Source organism: Macaca fascicularis, chromosome 10, assembly GCF_037993035.2.
Source record: "Macaca fascicularis isolate 582-1 chromosome 10, T2T-MFA8v1.1".
In the NCBI taxonomy this organism is placed as follows: Eukaryota; Metazoa; Chordata; class Mammalia; order Primates; family Cercopithecidae; genus Macaca; species Macaca fascicularis.
The window spans coordinates 85,164,237-85,187,523 of NC_088384.1; the positions used below are offsets into that span (position 1 = coordinate 85,164,237).

The window sequence follows — 23,287 nt, forward strand, 5'->3', positions numbered from 1 at the left end:
GAAGTTGTGTGTGCTGGGCTCTGTGGGGCAGAGCTCTAGATAGATAGGGTAAGTCTAGCTTCACAACCTCCCTGGTCTAGACACACAGGCTTATTTTTCAGATAGGGAAACTGAGGCTCAGGTTAAGTAATTTACCGAAGATCACACTGACTAAGGGGCAGACGCTAGCTGGGAACCCAAGCCTGCTGGCTCTACCTGTCAAACCAATCGTGAATCCTGGCTTCCCCGTACTATCAGGAGCAAGACACCGCAGGGCCCACCCTGGACAGTCTGTCTCCACAGACCCTGCTAGCATTGCTTCCACCCATGCTTTCTTCCCCATTCTTTGTGACTAATTGTGCTTGGTTATAAATGCCACAGCAACCCTCTCTAGGTTCAGTAATCCTGTTTTACAGAAGAGAAGAGTGAAGCTCAGGCCTCTGAGAATCCAAACCAGGCTACCTGCTAAGGTCATAAGAAGGGCCAGAATCCCACACCCAGGGGCAGGGCTGGACCAGGCTGCACTGTCTGCTGCAGTGCACTGTGGGGGTTAGGAACGAGGGCTCTGGAGCCAGAACGGGTGACTGAGCAAACAGGAGCTTCCACTTGACTGTGGGGAATTTAAGTCCTCTGTTCCCTGGTCTCACATCTGTAACTGCGTCACAGGCTATTATGAAGATTAAACAAACGTAAAACCAAGAAGAGTGCCTGATCCTATTAGTATTGGCTATTATTTGGAAACTGCCTTAGTGCCAGGCCTCAGGTATAAGACAGGAAGTCTGCCCTTCAGTGGCTTATTCTACTGGAGGCCGAGAATACAAGGGCCCACAGAGATTAGTCTTGGGCAGTCCCCGCTCTGAGCTATTGGATCAGTGCTAAGTATAGCACTGTCCTGGGCAGGGCGGGCCATCTAGGGCAACAGTGCTCCAGCCTGGTTGCACATGGAATCATCTAGGAGGTTTTTTGAGACAGGTTCTTGCTCTGTCACCCAGGTTGGAGTGCAGTGTCTTGATCACAGCTCACTGCAGCCTTGAACTCCTGTGCTCAAGCGATCCTTCCACCTCAGCCTCCTGAGTAGCTGTGACTACAGGGCACATGCTACCACACCAGGCTAATTTTTGTATTTTTAGTAGAGACGAGGTTTTGCCATATTGTCCAGGCTGGTCTTGAACTCCTGGGCTCAAGTGATCCACCTACCTTGGCCCATCTAGGAGTTTTTAAAGTGCCTGTTTTCAGCCTGAATGACCAAAGCAGACAAGTCTTTGTGCGTGCAATCCCCCAGCGGCTTCCTTTGTGAGGCAGAGCCAGCACCGTGGCTGCCATGACTTGCCACCTGCACAGTCTGACAACACCAGCTCGTTGTCCTCAGCTCCTGGGAAGGGACCTGGCTAGTCCTCCCAAGAGGCAGCAGGATAGGACAATATTGGATAATTTACTGCCTGTTGGCCTCAGTTTCTTCCTCTGACCACTGGGCGTTCTTGGTTGAGGTCTGAGTGGAATGACTCAGGTTCCTGGCCCATAGCAGGTACGAACATACTCAATGAGTCCACCCCTTCCTAGCCAATTGTCCCCAACCAGAGACTATAAACGTGTTAAATCTGAACAGGCCATGATTTTCAGCCATGCAACCATTAGAAGTGTTTCCTGCTGGTGAGGGCGCCCCCCACACTGCTGGAGGAGGGGAAAAGCTTCTGGAAGGTAGTCTGGCACTGTTTTTAGGGCTTCAAAGGTGTTTAGACTGGTGGCTCCCTGAAATTCCACTCCTGAAAGCCAAGCTTAACAGATAAACCTAAATATGAAAAAAACTTTATGGATAAAGAAGTTAACTGAAATATTTAAATTACAAGGCAATAACTCACAAGTCCAAAAATAAGGATTAAGTAAGCAAATGATCCTTCAACTCACTGATATACTACAGAGGAAATGAGATCATTGCGTGACATTTTGAAGATTATGACAAAAGCACTTCCCTGGGGTAGGTGGAAAAGAGTAGGTTACAAAGTTGTGTAGCACACAGCATGACCATAACTATGTAAAAACACAAACCCCCCAGTGTAGGAAAATCTGACAAGAAATACACCAAAATGTTGTGCTTGTTGTGACTGGATTTTCCTCTTCCCCTACTTCTGATTTTTAATACTGAACACACACCAATGTCACATTTCACTTTTTAATAGGAAAAATAGGGTACTTCAAAGAGCAAGAAAAGCCGGCAGCTCCAATAGAAAGGTCCAGATGTGGGGTCTCGTCTGGATTCTTCCATGCCCAGTGGACAAAGGAGAGCTTCCACACTGCCAAACGGGAGGTTAGACTGTGTGACTCCCTGCTCTACCAGCCCAAGGAGCGGGTGACCCAGAAAGTGGGTGTGGCTGATCTGGAAAGAAAATACAGGATTTCTCCAGCCCAGTCTTTCACTCTGCTGCTTCTATTCCTTGGTCTGTTAATTCCGCTAAAAAAAAATCCACTAGTGGGTCTTGTATCCCCGTTTTTGACTTGGAAAAAGAAAATCATCATAAACATATTCCCTGATGATTCAGCAGCCATCTCAAACTCTAGCTCTATTTAGCATGCCTATTGCTTTCTCTCTGTGCTTTCCGTAGACACAGCAGATCAACCTGAAGATGGGGGAAGAGGGTAAATAGGGTAGGCCCTTACCATCTGAAACATTAAGACCTTGTGAAATACGACGAGAAATTATACAGCCACATGTGATGTGCTAAAATAATCTTTGGGACCAGTTATGACTTTCCGGCATTCCTTTCCTCCCTCCCTGCGGACGATCTCCTGAAAAGGATGTCCATCAGCAGGAAAGTAGCACGCGGCAGCTAAAAAGCAGTGTTGGCAAGGAGGCAGGTTCAGAAACCAGAGGTTCCTTTTTACATAATAAACTAGCAGAACACAGTGTGACTGCAGAAGGTCAGACCAACAGCACAGCACTCTGCAAGAACTCCTCAGACACCAGCTTGTAATGACCACTGTAATCACTGGGTCCCACGCCAGGAAGTGAAGCTGACATTTCCCAAAGGCTCCTCCCTGCTCCCTCTAGCCCTGGCACTGGCTCTGGTCCTCCTGTTGGAAGCCTCAGAACAGCCTACAGGTCTGAGTCTGGTTCGCTCTTGTGGGCACAAAGAAGGAAAAGAAGAGGGCTCTCCACTGGGGAGAGGATCTTGGCTTGGGGTTCTTTTCCCGTCGGCCACCACAGAAAGAGCACTTTTCCCAGGGAGCTAACAGCACAGTAAGCTCACCGAAGGTAATGGAGGCGCTTTCTGTAGCTATGAACAGGAATGGCTCAGACCACACGGTTCTGAGTTTAAGCAGCAGACCCTCCAAGGTACCTGTGGGCACAATAAAGGGTGTAGGTCTCAGTCCCAGTGGGCCCTTGGAGAGGCCTTAGGCTTGTGGTGCTTCATCCTAGCAGATGCCACATCTCAGCTCCCTCACCGCTCAGGCTGTGCCTGACTGCCAGGCTACCAGCTTCCACCGGGGCTCTTATCCCTCTCTGTGGAACCCCTATCTCGGACCAGAGCCCGCTCCTTGAGGGCAAAAGTCACACCTGCTAAGCATAATGAAAAGCGGTGATGTGATAAACCTGCAACTGACATCTGTAGTGCCCTTCCATGATTACTGTGAGGAGGGATTTGGCCAGTTTTCACAAGAAAACAGGCCCAGAGAGATGGAGCAACTTGCCCCACATCAGAGTTGCTGAGCAGTAGAACCAGCACTTAATCCAAAGTTTTCCAGCTTCGCTACCCAAAGTTTCTGCACTATGACAGTCTTCAATCAGTGCTTCCAAAGCCGGCTCAGCAATGGTTCCAACAGCTTGCATCTGAGATGATCCTGGGGGTGGAAGGTGCCAATGATCTGGGAAAACGTGCTATGAATCCTTACCTTTCTCATTTCAGCTCTTGGACCAAGTTCTCTCAGTGCATCCCACCTTCTTATTTCTAACTGGCATAACAGCAATCACTTACTGAGCAGTCTGTATGTGCAAGTTCTAACTACATTATAGGGAACAACCTCGTAAAGTCACACTGCTTTCCAATCACTGTCAAAGGATCGAGTGTTTTATCCATTGCCTCATTTCACCCCGGCAACCCTAAGAGGTAGGGGTTATTGTCCCCCTAGTCTTAGAGATGAGAAAACTGAAGCTCAAGAGAGAACAGCCTCATAGCCAGTAAGTGGTAGAGAAAAGGGTTTAACTCAGGGCAGTCTCACTCCAAAGCCCCTGCTTTTCACATGTAACGATGTAAAATCCCTTCCTAGAGAAGACAAGAAGAGCTTAAGTGGAGTTTAAAACCCATCTAATCCCTTCATTTATAAATAGACTCACTCAGAAAAAGGCTCATGGAAGGCTTACGTGCCGGTACACAGGTCTAGTGCTCGGGGGACAAAGGGGGACATGGTGCCAATGAGGCAGTGAACAGTCTTCCAGCAAGCTCCTCTGCCAGTCAGGCAGGTGTCTGGTCTGTTTAAGGAGACTGAGAAACTACTCTCACGAAGGCCATTAGCAGCTTGGAGAGCAGAAGCCTGGGAGATCTGAGGGGAACATGCACAGGAGGATGGGGCTGGAGACAAGGATGGCTCATGTGTTCACCTCCTTCCCCTACTCCTCAGCCTGCAGGCACAGAATACCTTGGTGATTATCCCTTACTCTAAAAGGATGGCCTTCCTACTTTATTAGTGTCAAAATGTCATTACCTTTTGCTTTCTTTTCTAAGACACAGGGTCTCACTCTTTCATCTAAGTTGGAGTACAGTGGCGCAACCACAGCTCACTGCAGCATTAAATTCCTGGGCTCAGGCAACCCTCCTGCCTCAGCCTCCTGAGCAGCTGGGATTACAGGCACATGCCACTACACCTGGCTAGATTTAATTTTTATTTTTGTAGAGACAGGGTCTCACTACGTGACCCAGGCTGGTCTCAAACTCCTGGCTTCGTTCATGCAATCCTCCTGCCTTGGCCTCCCAAAGTGTTGGGATTATTATAGGCACGAGCTACCATGCCTGGCCTAAAACATCATTTGTTTGATGAAATGATGATGAAAGTATGAATGGTTTTAAAAATTGCTTCCCTCCCGGACCTGCCTCCCCAGTTTTTAAAATTGCACCGTCTTAGGAAATAAGGAAGTCTGGTAACCACGAGGTTTATCTTCACTCCAGTGCTCTCTCAGGGAAGAGCACAGGCTCCACGGCAGACAGTCCTGGTTCAAATACAAGCTCTGCTGGAGACAAGGGGTTATTGATCTGAGTCTCCTTCTCCTAAACTAGAAAATGGGCATGGAACTCTTTCCTCTTCAGGGGCCTGCTGTGAAGAGTGAAGAATTCTTCAAGTAAATTGCCTGTCATGGCACCTGACACAGGGTGGGGCATTCAGTAAGATCCATCTTGCTGTCATTCATGTTAATGGTCATTTTAGTTCTTAGGGTATCACAGACTGGGACTTCAAACCCAAAGCCCAGTTTTCTCTTTCTATCCTGCCTCTCAGATCTAGTTAACAGAAAACAAAGTCATCCCACTGGCTACTCATAGACTAAGGCACAGTATAAACTCAAAGTGGGGTATTACTGGGTGGCTAGCCAAGAACTCACTCTTCCCTGAATTCGCCCGCAGCCCTGTGTAGTGGTATTATCACTGAAGCTAATGATGCCCACGACATGCTAGCAGCCCTGCAAGCTTAATACGCAATACCTCATTTGTCCCAAGGACCATGTAAGAATTATCCTCATTTTACAGATGAGCAAACTGAGGCTCAGGTTATTAATTTTCAGCATATCGTGCTGTGGAGCAAGCAGGTCTCATAGGTGCACAGAGGGAAAGTCATCTGTCAGGGTCACAGAGGGCAGTCCTCCCCTTCCTCTAAGTGGGGTTAGCTTCCAAATGAGTCATTCTTCACTTGTTTAATACACCAAAGCATCTGGCTTTTCACATTCAGACATCAACATGCCAGCCCTGGGGGGTTCGGTGGCCCCAGCACGAATGTCTCTTCCAATCAGTCAGAGGCACTGAGGCCAGGAGTCACGCTTTCTGATGCATCATTCCTCTAAGGCTGAGCTCCCAACTGTGGTGCTTAAAGTAGGGCAAAAACAGGGATGACTGTGCTGTGAACGTGCCCGTTGTCAGGGTCGAAGGAATGGGAGTGCAAATGGGATAACACTGTTTTCAGTCTTCAGGTATACAGAAGGAGCAAGATGTTAGGAAAAAGAGGAGCAAGAGGGCAGAGATTATAACAACATATACAACAGGAGCTTTGCAGTGCTCCGTGACAACCCAGAAGACCACAGGTCCACGCCTTACGACATCTGAGCCCTGACCAGGAGACCAAACCAAGGCAGCTCACCCACAGGTAGATATCCAGGGGCAGGACCCTAAGGCAGAGGAGCGTGGCTTGGAGGTGGTGTTCTCTCAAGGCATGGGCTTTGGAGTAGGAAGATCCAAAATTTACATCCCAGCTGACCTTCACCAAGTCAGGGTTCCCCCAGCCTCAGTTTGCTCAGCCTAAAATGAGGAAACGTCTACTTTGCCGGGCACAAAGACCAGTGATAATATACATAGCAGACAGAGTGAGGTGCACAGGAGGTACCTTAGTAAGTACAACCGCGGCTGCAAATCACATCCAAAAATACACAACCAAACTCACAAAACCTCACCGCAGTCACTTGCTGGGGCAAAAATTCCATACCAGATGCCTGGCCTCAAGTTGATCTTCTCTTGAGGTAACAGCCTCCCTCCTGCTTTGGGTCTTCAGCTCCTGCTGGTCTGGCTACTCCAACTCCCACCCCCTGTCATTCAGATCGCACTCACCCTTTGGGTTCTCCTCCATACGCCTTCCCCAGGAAAAACTCCCAGAGGGCCCAGTCTCTATGGGAACTCTTCTATCCCCCTGCCCAGTGAAAAGGCATCGATGACCTCAGATCCCACTAGCCTTGTCGTGTGCTCCGACCTTACCATCTCAGACCCCGAGCTTCCTGCAGGACAGAGAGAGTCTGCTGCTTCTCTTAAGCCTCTCAGGTGACCAAGTAGCAGTGTTGGGTTTTTAGGAAGAACTCAAATACCAGGTGATTGCTAGAAATCGGGAATTAGTACATAGCAATAAAACTTCACAGAATCATTCATTCCACATGATAGGATTTTAACATAAACACATGATTATAAAAAAAAATCTCTGCCTTTGGTTGAATTCCTGCGTCACTGCCAAGTGCTCTGCACATGTTCCCACTGAAAATCCCGGTAAGCCAGGTGCAGACAGTGATGCTCAGAGAGCTGGGCCACTTCTCCAAACTCCAGCAGCTGGTAAGGTACAGAGCTGGGACTGTGTCCAAGTCTGAAGCCCATGCTATTTTTCTACCATGCTACAGGGTGCTGCTCCCCTCTCACACCTTCAGAGCTGGGTGGGAGAAATAAGGCATGGAGGGATTGTAGATTTTCCTGACGTTACATAGCCTATCAGTTACACTACCAGGGGGCTCTTGTCTAGATTTCAGCTCTCTCCACTGCTCCTCCCCTTACTGACTTCTCAACAGGAGGCCTTCTTTCAAGGGGAAGAAGATGGCCAACTTTGGCAAATACATCTGTTTTACGTGGAGGGGGTCCTTGAAATCCAAGTGTGGCTATTTGGAGCAGGCCCGGCCTCAGAATGTGTCCCCGGAGTCCAAGTTAGATATGGTAAGAAGTTAATGAGAAGAGTAGAATTATGACTGGAACGCTGCGGTTTAGTCTGAAGCTATGGACTTCCCAAGATGTCTTTTCTTTTTTCTGAGATAGGGCCTTGCTTTGTCAGGCTGGAGCGCAAAGGCATGATCCTGGCTCACTGCAGCCTTGACTTCCCTGGCTTAAGTGATCCTTCCACCTCAGTCTTCCGAGTAGGGACCACAGGTGCATGCCACCGTGCCCAGCTAATTAGTCTTATTAGTCTTGCTGTCACCCAAGCTGGAGTGCAGCTCACTGCAACCTCCGCCTCCTGGGTTCAAAGTGACTCTCCTGAGTAGCTGGGACTACAGGCGCGCACCACCATGCCCGGCTAATTTTTCTATTTTTAGTAGAGACGATTTCGCCATGTTGGCCAAACTGGTCTTGAACTCCTGGGATCAAGTGATCCTCCTGCCTTGGCCTCCCAAAGTGCTAGGATTACAGGTGTGAGCCACAATGCCCTGCCCAAGATGTTAAAATGCACAAAGCCTCTTTCCAGACCCAACCATCTGTAAAATGGCAAATACATCCTACAAGTCTCTTTAGCTAACAAGCAGTCCAGGAGGTGGAGTCCTGGCTGGGGTGCTGCCAGGTATGGTGGGGCTGGTGGAGGACTACCATATGCCACATTCAAAACATACGGATTGTTTAAAGAGGTGGCTGGGGCAGCCCTACAAAAGGAACTGAGTACCAGCCCGTGCTCAGCAGGGGTCCACCCTTTACCTAGCCACCCCCTGCAGCCATCTTCCAAATTCTGTTCACCTACTTAAGTGTATCCAGAGGAAGCCAGTCCCACGGATTCTCTGAAACGTGGACGGTCGCCCAGGCTATAACAGCACAGATGCAATCACAGGAATGTGCTCACAGGAGGCAACTTACTAAGAGGCACTGAAGTGAAACACAGGAAGATGAAGGATCTTGCCTAGTGCTAAGAGTAAAGGTGGGAAACCTGGTTCCAGGCCTCTCTAGCTCTCTCCCTACTCTCCTCTGGAGACTTAATTTCTTCACCTGCCAAATGAAGGACTTGGGGCCAGCACAGGGGTTCTTAATCTGGACTCCTTCTAACCCCAAGGATGCACAGGTTCTGCAAAGCCCCTGAAGGCTGGGTAGTTTAATGTACATCCCAGGCATTTTTTTTTTTTTTTTTTGACACAGAGTCTCACTCTGTTGCCCAGGCTGGAGTGCAATGACAGAATCTCAGCTCACTGCAACCTCCACCTCCCTGGTTCAAGTGATTCTCCTGCCTCAACCTCCCGAGTAGCTGGGATTACAGGCGTGTGCCACGACGCCCGGCTAATTTTTGTATTTTTAGTAGAGACAGGGTTTCACCATGTTGACGAGGCTGGTCTTGAACTCCTTACCTCAGGTGATTCACCAGCCTTGGCCTCCCAAAGTGCTGGGATTACAGGCGTGAGCCACTGCACCTGGCCCCAGGCATTTTTTAAATGGTAGAATAATACACCATTCAGATTCTGAGAAAGGAACAGGGCACAAAGAATACTGAGAAGTAAGAAGCCCTTTGTAGGCCCCTTATTTATTAAGGCAAAAACTAACTGGACAGCGGCACACGAGTCCTCTCAACAGGGCGCCATCAGCACAGGTGAGAAGTACAACTTGTGTGGCTGGCGCTGAGGGACATCAGGCCAAAGAGTGTTTGGAGGCAGGCAGACTTCAGCCCAATGGACCACAGCCCTTTCTAACAGGGCAACAGTGAGTCCTCCTCCTCCTTGAAGGTTTCTCGCAGAACCCAAGACCCACCGCCACTTTTTTTTTTTTTTTTTTGGAGATGGAGTCTTTCTCTGTTGCCAGGCTGGAGTGCAGTGGCACCATCTCAGCTCACTGCAACCTCCGCCTCCCAGGTTCAAGTGATTCTCCTGCTTCAGTCTCCCCAATAGCTGGGATTACAGGCGCGCATCACATGCCCGGCCTGAGACTCCCCTTTAAAGTGGATGAATGTCATCAGCAGGAGACAGGCTCTATGCTGCGTCCCTGAAGCTCAATCCACGTCCCACTTATACAAGGAAGATACACACACTCTTGCAGCAACAAGTGGCAGGCCCACGTAACGCCCAGTAAGTCAGCATGGTATGACTTACTGAGGGAAAGGGTCCGAGCAAAGCTTAAAGCTGAGACAGCATGCTGCTGCAAAGAGATGTCAGCTGCATCTCAAGTGTGCCAGAAAGTCAGGGCAGTGGAGCAAACACTTACTGTGAAAGCTCCTAGACATGAAAACTTGCTTAATATTGTTTTAAACAATTTGATTCCTTGGAGTACACTGCCAAAAGTGCTAGTATTAAAAAGTTTGCCAAATGCACACAGAGAAACAGAAGGCAAGACTGCAGATTCTGAGATTTGCAGGTCTCCGTGGTGACCAGCAGGCAGGGTTGCACACTGCCTGAGTCATCTTGTCTGTGTCTGAGAACCCAGACTCACTTAAACCTTGTCTTTCTGGCCCTGGGAGGTCAAAAGGCAATAGGGCACTGAGATGGTAGTTCCCCTAAGCACTTTAGCTAGTACACAGGCACTGGGTAGAACCCAACACCAACTAAGGGGAACTATTTGTCTCCAGAAACAGCATGGGTAATTGGCAGTTAGCTGCATGGATACCCTAATTCCCTTCCTCAACTTATTAAGTGTGGGGCTGAAAATAAAAAAGCTGCCAACTGCCTCAGTTGGTCCCCAGAGAGACAGGTTCAGCTGTGGCTGCTGTGATTAGCAAAGAAAGAACCTAAGGGAAAGGCTGAGGTTCTCAGGGCCCTTGCCAGGAGGAAGATGCTGAGGTGCCATTACTAGCTAAAGGGGAGCGGTCACTTTTCCATATGGGGACAGAATAATTTGTGGTTACAAAAAGAAAGATGCCAACAAGGTCGTTCCCACAGAGAGGTCCATATGAACTTCTGGTTACAACAACCAGTTAAAGCCCACTAAGCCAAGGGGAACTCACTGGAGGCACTTGCTAAGGGGTTTGGAGATCTCTCTGGGGGAAAGAATGCTATCACAAATTGTTAGTGAGAAGCAAAGTGAAAACGTATGATTAGCCTATGAGGATTTGGCAAAAACAAACAAAACAGCAGGATAGGGGCAATACACCGAGCCATCATTGACTCAGCTCTCATTAGGAGCTAGGAACCACGCCGGACACAGCCTACAGTGAGCAACGCTTACTGCACTGACCACACATGGAAATGGGGGCCCAGGGAAGGTAGATCACTTGCCCAAAGCCGCCCAGCTAGTAAGTAGGAGAGCTGCCGTTTAAACCTAGATTGACCAGTCCAACAGGTTCAACAGCAAGTCTCTTGATGTCTTGACACCAATATAGAAGCAAAGGTTTCTCATCTTCCTATTCAGATGTTCCCCTTTCTGCCTTCCCATGCTCTGGAAGGTGCCTGTGCAGTCTCACACTTTCTGGAGACACGTGCTGCTGGTGTGGCATCTCATCTCCTCCTCCTGGGGGACTGACAGTTCTCCCCTCATTGTTACTGACTCACCTGCCTAAAATATAGCCTTGCTCACCACTACCCACTCACCCTCATCTTTTTTGGCAGGATGAAGTTCATTCTCCTCGGGCTGGCATTCAAGGCTCTTGGCAACTTAGCCATATTTAGCTTTCTACTCTAGCCTCTAGGTGTGAACTCTAGGTGTGAATACACCTAGGGATAGGCACTCTCCACAAATTCCAGTGTTCTGTCTTTGGACGTGCTACGTCCCCTACTTCAAATATCCTCATCTGTTCGTCTTTCTTCAAGGTCCATCTTAAGTCACGTGTCCTCTACTTTGCCATCACTTACTTCTTCGGCAAAAGCCAGCTCCCTCCTCTGAGCTCCTGGTGACCCTGAAACAGTGTGGTGCATATGGACTTGCTCAGATGACCTCTCTTTGGTAGCTCGATGGAGAGCATGAGCACTGGAGCTCTGGCCCTTGAGCTGGCATGAGTTAGCCATGTGGCCAGTGGTAAATCACTTCCTTTCTCTGGAGTGGGAGTTGGGACGACAATACTCTGGACGCAGGTGAGGATTTCACAACATTTAAAAAAGAGTGGGGAGTACTGACGCTGAGCCTGCATAGGCCTAGGCTAATGTGTGGGCTTTTGTTTTTAAGCAAAAAAGTTTAAAAAGTAAAAAAATACATAATTTTTTAAAATAGAAAAAAGCTTATAGAATAAGGATATGAAGAAAGAAGGGCCAGGCACAGTGGCTCAGGCTTGTAAGCCCAGCACTTTGGGAGGCTGAGGCGGGAGGACAGCTTGAGCCCAGAAGGTCGAGGCTGCAGTAAGCCAAGATCGTGGCACTGCTGCACTCCAGCCTGGGTGACAGAGCGTGACCCTGTCTCATGTTTGTGTTTTAAGCTAAATGTTAATGAATCAAGAAGTTTTAAAAAGTTTTTTAGCTTAGAAACCAAAAAAGTTACAGTAAGCTAAGGTTAATTATTTCTAAAGAAAGAAATTCTACAATAGTGTACAGTAATGTCCTAGGCCTTCACACTGACTCATTACTTACTCACCGACTCACCCAGAGCAACTTCTAGTCCTGCAAGCTCTAGTCACAGTAAGTGCCCTATGTAGGTATACTATTTTTAATCTGTTTTTTGAAAAAAACAAAAATTGTAATATAATTTTGAAGAGATGGGGGTCTCCCTATGTGGCCCAGGCTGGTCTCAAACTCCTGGGCTCAAGTGATCTTCCTGTCTTGGCATCCCAAAGTGTTGGGAATATAGGAATAAGCCAGCAAGCCCAGCCATTCTTTACCTTTTATGCCATATTTTTACTGTACCTTTTCTATATTTACACGTATAGAACACAAACAACATCGTGTTACAACTGCCTATAGTATTCAGTACCACGACATGCTGTACAGATTTGCAACCTAGGAGCAATAGGCTCTATCTACCATATAGCCTAGGTGTCTGATTTAGGACTGTGTAAGAACACTCCATGATGTATGCACAAAGCCAAATTTACTTCACAATGGATTTCTCAGAATATATCCCCATCATTAAGTGATGCATGAGTATATAGTGAATGCAGGATAATCGGCAAGTTCCTAACTCTCAGTAACCATTTGCTGAATTTGTGTAAAGACCTAGGGTCCCCAGGGATCCAGGGAAGGGGGTCTGGTGAGCAGGCAGATGACGCAACCTCTACCCACGGCCTATATTGTCATTCAAACCATGGTGTGACAGGATGGCCAAAGGAGTGACTCCGAAGCCCCTTCCCCACTGGCTGAACGTCCAGATAAGGTTGGAGGGCCGCCCCTCAGCTCCTGATGCTTGCACTTAGAAACCTGAAGATTACTGAAACCAGACCTTCTTCCTCCACCTCCCTCCCCTGTATGCCTTTCCCTAACCCAAAATAGAAAGTATTTCTCAATTTACAAATTAAAGTGGTTCTCAAAATCAATTTTACAGCCAGCAATCATGACTCTGATGTTATATAACTAGTAAAAATAAATAAATAAAGAGAGAGTGAGATGCCCACACTGGAGAGCTGCCCTGTGACAGGATCACCAGGCTGCCCATGTGACAGGACCCCGCATAGGTTTTCAGCTCTAAAAAGCAAAACAGTACAAAAACAACAAAATGCCATGTTCTTGAGACACAATTATAGCAGAGTGCAGATGCAAATAAGGACAGAAGAGCAACACATCATCACCTAATGAGAAGCTGATTACCAAGAAAAGAACAAAAAGTAGCAAGCCTCAGTCATGAATGCAGCCCTGAGTCCAAGGGGCCATTCTGTGCCTGTGAAGGTGCTCTTTGTTCAGCAGCAAAACTGAGATCCAACAGTCCTGGGAAGACCCAGATAAACGGGCGCCACTTACCACAAACACCCACGCAGCAGAGAGTACAGTCATGTCCGCATGACCAAGACACATTTATGTATCTCCCTACTCCCCGAAACCCTCTCCTGCTGCAACATTCACTCTTAATGGCTCTGTCCCCACCACCCAGTCACTCAAGCCACTGATGATGGAGTCAGCTCTGAGCCACTCCTTTCTACTTTCCAAATTCAACCCATCTGAGAGCCCTTTTGAATCTCCAAAATGCACCTTGAATTCGCTCCCACTTCACTACCTCCCCTAACCTGGACAGCCACAGCCTCCTACTTGGGCTCCCTGCTTCCACACCTGCAGGGGCAGCCAGTGACCTCTTCCTGAACTCCGCCTTGACCACCATACTCCAGCCAGCTCCCTTCTTCTCTGCTTGGCAGAGGCCTCATCCTTTGGGTCTTGGCTTCAATGCCATCTCCTCAGAGAACCTTTCTCTGACCGCCTTGGGCAAGTCCTCATTTTCTGCTATTTTCATTTACACACAACTGAAACCGTACCTATGGTACTCCCATATGACATGTCTCTCAAACTCAGCACCTCAAGGGTGGGGACCATGTCTGCTTTTTTCACCCATGTGTTATATTAATAGAGGCACCCACCACAGTGCCTGACACACAGTTGATCAAAAGATTAACGGGACCCCTCGGGCACGCATGTTTTCCTTTTTATTGGTGGGGGGGGGGGAAGCACATGAGCCTGCACACATTCCGAGATACTAATTCTCGCTCTGCCACCAGAGTGCCTGAGAACTGGCATGAAAGGGCAGCAGGACCCAACGCCTGTGCGGTACCTGCTGCTGCACACCTGGCAGACCTATGCCAGCTTTTCATTCACGTTCCGTGTAATCCCCATGGCAAACCCTCCAGGTGTTAGCAACCCCTCTTTACGGAGGTGGACTCAGAGGGTCAGAGAGATGCCCAGGGTTTACATGAACTGAGGCTGGGAATTCTCATCTCCACGGCCCAAACCTGGCTCACAGCGGGTGCTCAATACATGTCTGTGGAACAGAAAAAGAAGTTTGCTAGTCACGATTCAAAGTCACGTTTAAGATTCCACTTAGAGGCCTGGCGCAGCGGCTTAAGACTGTAATCCCAGCACTTTGGGAGGCCGAGGTGGGCTGATCATCAGGTCAGGAAATTGAGACCATCCTGGCCAACATGGTGAAACCCCGTCTCTAATAAAAATACGAAAATTAGCTGGGGTGGTGGCATGCGCCTATAATCCCAGCTACTCGGGAGGCTCAGGCAGGAGAATCGCGTGAAGCCACTGAGCCGAGATCGTGTCATTGCACTCCGGCCTGGCAACAGAGCAAGACTCTGCCTCAAAAAAAAAAAAAAAAAAAAAAGAGAGCGAGCCTGAGTGGGAGTCAGTTGTCCCAGGGTCCCAGAGCCACATCCACCATGGAACTAGGAACATGCCAGGACAGGAGGAATGGGTGAAAGGGACAAGAGTGGGCCTTCAGGTACCTTGGTTTTCTGGAGGAGTGACTTGCCCAAGTCACAGTGCTAGGTAATTATACGATTACTTAGGGCATTATAGAAGCCAGGACCTTACAGGCCCTTCCGATTCTCAGGCCTAGGTCCAAACTTTTTGAAGGTAAAAGGGTAAAAGGTGAGGGCAATGGTCTGCACGTTTAAAAGATGGCAGGGTGGATGACTGCACCTTCACCCTCTTTTGCCAGAGCCGTTCTGAAGCTTTTGTGTTCATCAGCATCATCTGGAGAGCTGACACAATACCCCATCCCAGTTTCCAACTCAGTAGGTGCAGCCAGAAATATGAGTTTCTAACAAGTTCCCAGGTGATGCTGCTGGTCTGGGAAGCACATCCTGAGAACCACTGGTGCTAGGGTTTCTCACTGACGCTGTGTGTTGGGGGGTGGGATCGAGTGAGGAGGAGCAGAAAGGAGACAAGGGCTTGAAGACATCTTCACCAACACTCCTTACTCATGACATCCTCTGTTCCTGCTGCAGATAAAATGAAAGCAATTTTTTAACCATGGTTAAACTTCACCCAGGTTTATATAATTAGGCTGAAGACTCACATTTGGGTCTCCGTAGGGCATCAATCCCAACTCAGTTCTAAGAGCAGGAGGGAGTCTGACATTACTGAGACAGCTGTTGTCCTGCTTACAGGACTCCGGAGCAGCAGGAAGGAGCTACATGCTCTCTGAAGGCTTTTCCTGCCATACCTGTTGGTACCTCGGCCCTAAGATGCTCAGGTCAGAAGAGGGAGGAGGACCTCTGGACCATGTCAGTGGTGACATCTGGATTTCAGTTTAGGCACTTGGCCTAAACTCCAAAATATTTTTAAAAGTTAAAGTTAGCCTGTTTGTCTGGGGTGTGGTACAATCACTTCTTTCTGCTGTTCTATGCAAACCAAGGGTTCCTTCCAAACGTCATCAGATCCAAGATGCAATCTGGTTACTAACAACAGAGTGTTTACTTGTGACTTCCAGTTCTCTCTATGTCTGGTACAAGGCCGGGCTGTGCTGGTAATGCCCATACAACCTGCCAAAATCTGACAACACTATACTCCCAGCTCCATGCCTTAGATTTGCCCTGGGCGTGCCTAGCTTTCTGAGAGGGCATGTCTTAAGCACATCCAAAAAAAGTAGAAAAGAAAAAACAAAGCAGTGCTGTACATGGTGAAGGGTTTTCTTTCCCCACAAAGATGGAAGTAAACGCAGAATGAGTCAACTGGTTCACACCATCTTTGTGGTTTTCCCATTAAAATAGACAATCAATACTAAAACCCAACACGGTATAACAAGGCCAACCTGCCTCCCATTACAGCTACACTACCATGCCTCTGAGTTCAGGGGAAAACAAAAGGTGCCCATTCATAAAGCGACTTCCCCAAGCACCACATCAAGATGCTTTTTGCAGCCTGGGAAAATGCATTTTCATCTTCCTCACTATGGCCTGTGGAGTGCCCGGGTGGCCCTAATCCATTCCTCCCATGTCCCTAGACATCACTTTCTTTAATAAAGAAACAAAATACAGAGTTCTGACCTGTGTACAATGCAGGCTGAGTTATAGCTTTCCCCTGGCACCTCTAACTGAAAGTGAAATTTCTTTAAAGTTGGGAAATTCATTGCAGTGTTTTACGGTATTGATTTATTTTAAACTTGCTTGGCAGTTTTAAGGCCTGCCATGCCTCTGAATCCTAGAAACGCTGGAGGAGATCTCCATTTCCTCTGATTTTGTAATACCACAGCGGACTCACTAGTGGAAATGAAAAGAGGGGCTAGGAGCCCGAACGCAGCTGCCCTAAACAAGACAGAACCTTGGGCACTCTCCCCAGGTCCTGGGTCCACAATATATCTCCAGTTGGGAATTTCACTACCTGAACAGTACCCTTTCCTCCTGTAGCTGAGAACACTGTAATCAAACCAAACCCGAGTATGTACCCTGAGATGTGGCCCCTTCACATCTCACCTGGCTTATAAGGTACCCCTAAACTTACTTTCAAGAACCAGCCTGGAATACCACCTCCTCCACTCTTTCCTGTCTTCCTGTATCTCTACTGAGCCATCTATAACCCACTACAACCAAGTGTCCATATCTTATCTAACTAAGTTCCTAGGAGACCATACTGGGGTCCAAACAATCAATGCCTCTACTGGGCAAGTGCCTACCATATGCCAGAAGGGCTCTTGCCCACCAAATCTGACTTGGCTCTAGACTCTTTCGACACAGGGCTATGGGCAGCCACATCATTCAGAGTAAGCACGAGTGATGGAATCCCTTGCTTAAGTCAGGATTCAATGAGTGAGCTGGAAGATTTGTCAGAAAGAAATAGAGCAACTGCTGCCATTCTGCTGGGTCCTCATCAACCTTAAATCCCTGGCTGGATTCACTCAGAATGGGCTTCTGCCAGGGCACCAGGACCACAGACACGTACAATGCCTTTGGCTTTTATTGGAGCCGTTTCCTCGTAGCTGGTGCCAGACACTGGCTGACTGACAGCATGCCCTCAGTGCCGGGTGCTTTCCCAGCGGCTGGTGGGTGGAGGTGTGCTTTGGATCTCCTACTTTCCAACCTTTTGGCAATTCTGACCTGGTTGCACACCTGGCTCCTGCCTTCTCTGCTGCCAGACCTTGGTTATATGGGCACCTCACACTATCTCAGCCTTGCCTCCTCTGCCAATGTCTGGGGCAGTCATTGTAACACAGGAGGAACCCACGTGCAGGCTGACCTCACCCGAAGGGATGGCTGGTGGCCCTGAAACAGTGTGCCTGTGCTGAAACCAGTGTCAGACTGTGAAGGACGCCCATGGCAGCCCTGGGTGCTTTACTGTGTGGTGCTATTGGAGGGGAAGCCACCATCTGCCTCAGAATAGAAACCCATTAAAAGTGGCTTTAAGAGGCTGCAGAACGCAGAATGGAGTAGCAGAATTTCCAGACAGATACACCTTGTCTCAAATCTTGGCTCTCAAAACCTTAGGAAAGTGATTTTCCCCTTCCTTATCTGCAGAAAAGAGGGCACATAACAGAATAGCTAAGCAGATGATATATGATAATGATACATGTAAAGTGCTTAATTCAGGGCTCGGAATAAAAAGGCAGGGTCTCTGCCCTGCACAAGTCAAGGGGTCCCTCAAAGCAGGTTTTGATAACCAGTAGCTATTACTGTTGGTGGGAGTGTCTTTGTGTCCCTGGGGTAAGAGGAAATGGGAGGTGGAAGCACCCCTGAACATCAGGCAGCTTTGCTCACAGCTGGACGATTACAAGAGCCACTTTGATTTACCCAAAGGGATGCTATCTAGGTTAGGTGGAGCCAAGGATGCCACGGAGGAAGAACATGTGAGCAGCAACTGGGCCTTGACGTCAACAGCCCCGGGCCAGGCCTGTCCCCTCATGGATGCTTTCATGTCCTGCAGAGCTGCAAGGGACAGATTATCCCTGGGGGGCCATTGGCCCCATTACATAACTGACAGCTCAGCTTCCTGCTGTTGATGCGGCAGAAACAATCAAGAGATGGCAACAGCAGGTCACTGGGGAGCTTGTGGGACTTACAAAAAAAAAATAAAATACCAGCCTTCCCCACCTGGGGAGGAAAATGCCTCAGAAAACACCAGCAGAGAGATGAGGCCCCAAGGGACATATCTCTTTGTATACAGGTACCTAGAGCCACCAGGGTCTTCACAGTTGAAGACTGGGCTTCAATTTCCTGAGAGAAAAGAGAACCAAACACTCTGACTCTTCACTCACAACCCCCACCTCTTGTGAAGCTGTTTAGCGCTAGTGAGATGGGTTGTGGCAAAGCTGTGACCCCTACTGTATGGGGTCTCAGGGGTTCAGGGGTTCTGGATCTGCCTGGATCAAAGAATTGATCATCAAGAGACACCACCTCGACCCCACGATCTCTCTGCTCTTAATAAAACCTCCAATCTTACCCACTTCAGGGTACAGCTTAGCATTTCCCATCTCCCATCCTCCCTTTGGGAAATTCAAGGCTCTACCAAAGACTAAGCAGGGATCAGCTTCTGGGGTGCAAAACCAAACCACTGCCTTCGACTCCTTGGCAGTTACACCTTCCCATGAAGGAAGAACCTTCCTTGCTTCTACTTTCCTATGGGCTCCCTGGCTGCTCATCACCATACTCTTGACCTTTTCAGAGTAGGAGAGGAACTATCTCCTCTTGAAGCCTACTAAGTGTTCCATACCACGCATCTCATTATGCTCTGGGCTTGGTGGGCAGGAAATTCCATCTACTTAGATGCTCAGTTATTTGTTGAATTCAATCAGGAAAACATTTTAAATTTAAAGCTGATTCAGTGACGCAATACACCAAACCGGTTAAAGCCATGGACTGAGTCCTGGGTTTAAGCCTAGGCTCTGCCCCTTCTTAGCTCTGTGACTTTCAGGAATTTACTTGAAAATAAGCAAAGAATTATTGGTCATAAAGCACTCAGCCCAGGGATGACCATGAATCACTGCTGTTTTGGTCATCTTTGGCACTGCCGCCCTTCTTCACAGCCTTACCCCTCAGGCTGCCACACTCCTCAGCCAGGCACCAGGTACAGGCAAGGGAGGGCAGTCCTGTAAGGCAGGAGCTAGTTCCTGGCCATCCTGAGAGCTGGGCCAGGAAGTCATAGAGTGGACCTATCCAGTACTGGGGGTCCCAACTTCTCACCTCAAACCATTTTAAAATTTATCCTCCAGAGACTGTTTTGAATACTTTGCTGTTTAAAACAAACCATGTTAATTAAGCATTTGTTTTCCATTTTTTAGTATCATTGCTGATTAACTTGATAGCTATAGTGTAACAACACAGTTTGGGTGTAATTCTAGCACAAAGCAAACAAATTGGTCATTGAATTGGGCTTGTATGGCTTCAACAGGTAAATATGCTCTGCCTGTCAGCTAAGCTGAAAGGGCTTGTGAATTCCTGTCTTAGATTAGGGTTGTACTAGAGGTCTGGGGACACCTGGGGTACAATCTGAGATCTTGCAGAATAGCAAGTGAAATCTGAAGCGTAGGTCAAGGGGCCAACCCAGATAACCCAGTACGTTAGCCGAGAGCCACATCTTTGGACCCCAGGCAAGGGATAAATGTGTCATCTATTACTTCAACAAGAAATTAGGCCTGATTTCCTTCTCTGATGTTAGGCAGCTACCAAGATCTCATATGGAACTAGAAATACTTTCTGTGACCCCTCAGGTCACACCAACATCTGATTTCCTTCAGTAGGCCTTAGTTGCCCACTCCAAAAAGACGTCATTCGAGGGCTTTGGCTTCAAAAGGCCCTAGTAACGGAGGTTTGTATATCAGACAGCAGACTTGGCCATGAATGCAGATTCCCTCATCCCACAACACTCTCCCTGGTAACACGTGGGCGGAGGCACCTGGAACATCAGTTTGGCTGGCTTCCTGCTTGGGGTGCAAGACTGTGGCTAGCTGGTAGGAACCATTAGGAATTATTAAATATCTTTCAAAAGTGACAAATAAGAAAGAGATCAGACCCATCATTGAGTGATCTTTAAAAATAGATATACTTTTCTAGAACAAGTGATTGGACAGGGTGGGCCTTGACTACATCTTTGTTTCAAAAGAAAAGCTATTTCGCAATCCACAAAGTGAGGCTACCAAAGTCCACTGTCTTCAGAGGGAAACGGAAGCCAACACTTCTACCTAGGCCAAAGTGTGGATCTAAACAATGCTACTGTACTACAATTAATTCAGACTGTTTACACAGGGCACTTTCACAACCTATTGTGATCCCCCCAACAACCTCAATAAGATATATAGGATCAACTCCATTTTATAGATAATAAAACTGAGGCCCTCATAAGTGGAATAATTTGCCTAAGGCCACACAGTCAGGAAAACACGTAAATAAGACTCCATCCCTGCACTGTTACTAGACTTCACTTCAGGGGAATCCCAGGTTTCCAACCCAAAATGCATTTCCTTTTATTTTTGCAAAAAACTAAAACTAGTTAGCCCTGACTTAAATGCGACTCTGGAATCTATAATCCTAAAACACTGATGTGTTTTTTCATCATGGTAGTATAGGGGTCAAGTGTGTTTACTTATGCAACTAGAGTTTTTTGTTGTTTTTTTTGTTTTGTTTTATTTTGTTTTGAGACAGGGTCCCTCTCTGTCGCCCAGGCTGGAGCGCAGTGGTGCGATCTTGGCTCACTGCAACCTCTGCCTCCCTGGTTCAAGAGATTCTCATGCCTCAGTCTTCCAAGTACTGGGCCTATGGCATGTGCCACCACACCTGGCTAAGTTTTGTATTTTTACCAGAGACCAGGTTTCACCATGTTTCCCAGGCTGGTCTCAAACTCCTGAGCTCAAACGATCTGTCCCTACTCAGCTTCCCAGAGTGCTGGGATTACAAGGCATGAGCTACCACACCCAGCCTATTTTAATTTTTAATAGTACAAACATCCACAGATATAACCCAAAACAAAAGCTCTTTGGAGTCTGTAAATTCAAAAACGTAAAGAGGCTTTCAGACCAAAAACTTTGAGAACTACTGGTCTATTCCCTCACTGTCTCCAATTCCTCTCCTCTTCCCCTCTCAAATCCACTCGTTACAGGTTTCCCCATTACTCCACCAAAATTGTTCATAAGTACTGATGCTTTCCCATTTACTAAATCCAACGGGCAATTCCTCTCACTCAATCAACTAGCAGATGATGCCACAAGCTGGCTCCCTCCTCCTCTTGATGTCTTTTCCCCTCTCTCTGGCTCCTTCCTTTCTTCCCACCCTCAATGTTGCATCACCTGGACCTCACTCCTCTGACCTCCTCTTGTCTATTACCCACTCCAGTACTGTGGCAAATCTCTAAATTTGTATCTCTTGGCTGGACCCCTCCCTTGAACTCCAGACTCATCCAACTGTCTACTCTACACCTGTATTTGGATTCTAAATAGGCATGCCAAACTTTCAGATAACTAAAACCTAACTTTCTCCTGCCAAACCTATTCTTCCCAATGCCTTTCCCACCTTATTTAATGGCAGCTCAATATTCTTCCAATCACTTAGGCTGACACCTTGAAGTGATGATTAATTCCTTTCTCTCATACCTCACATATGATCCAGCCGGAAATCCTGCCGGCTCTGACTTCAAAAAAAAACCCTAAAATCCAATAATCACTTCTCTGTTCCACTGTTTCAAGCCATCGTCATCTCTCACCTGGATTACTGCAACAGCCTCCCACCTTGTCCCGTTATTTCAAGATGCAAAGTGATCCTTTCAAAAGAGCAGATACCACACAGCTGAAAACATCCCCATGGCCTTCCCTCTTATCCAAAAACACAAGCCAAAATCTCTACAGAGGCTTACGAGGCCTACTACTTGGTTCCTGTTATTTATCTCTTCCTATACACTCCTTGCTCACTCTAGCCAACTTTCAGGACCTTCACAGTGGCCATTACCTCGGTCTGAGATGCTCTTTCCTCAGAAATCCTTGCGACTCACTCCCTCAACTCCTTCCAACATTCGCTCAAAGGTCACTGTCTCTGGGAGACCCACTCTGATATCTTCCATTTAAAAGTACAACCCCACCCTTCCCTGCCACCCAAGCTTCATATCTCCCCTACCCTGCTCTACTCTTCTCACCCTACCCTCTCACCGCACCCAGCACGGAGCACTTTCTTGTACATTACCTATGGGTACTGTCTGTCTTCCCAACAGAATCAATGTTAAGCTCCGCACTGCAAAAATTTGTTTCGTTCACCGTGTCTAAAATGGTACTTGGAAATAGCTTCCAAAGAACATGTTGAACGAATAAATGAAATTAGCTTGTCTATCTACAAAACTTGGCAGGAGAAAGGGAGGTCAGACTCAATGTTCTTCCCGAATCAAGCCTCAGATTCTCTGACCAGTCAGATACAGCTCATCTACACAACCGATCTGAAGCTTCTGGCAACACAGGGTTTGGCTCTGGTCACAGACCTGGGCCCAGACCCACAATTCTAAGTGCCCACCTAAGACAGGGGAGGATAGGCTATGGACAAATTGGCACCACTAGTACTGTAAAGATTAGCTATAAAAGCCACAAAATGAATTAACAAAACAGCCTGGGAACTCACCAGTAACTATATTCCTAATCTTTCCCCCTCTTCTCAAGGTCACCTGTTTCTCCTAGATGAAGCAATCACTCCAATTTAGCCAAAACTCTGCCCTGCAAAACAGCACAAATCTCAAGTGTGGATATCCAAATGGAAGCCCTGATCTCAATTAGTTATGACAACCCCATAATCATAACCTAAATTCAGGTCCCTCTTCCAAGGACAACCTTCCTACGCCAGAGCAAATCTGAATTTTAAGAGGTCTTTCAAA

General features: G+C 47.7%; 1 protein-coding gene across 1 annotated transcript in view; it reads right to left on the reverse strand.

Annotated features, from left to right (window-relative positions):
• The window catches only part of STK35 (serine/threonine kinase 35), a 73,365-nt gene that overhangs the window by 31,487 nt on the left and 18,591 nt on the right, over positions 1–23,287 (reverse strand). The gene's annotated exons all lie outside the window — the stretch shown is intronic.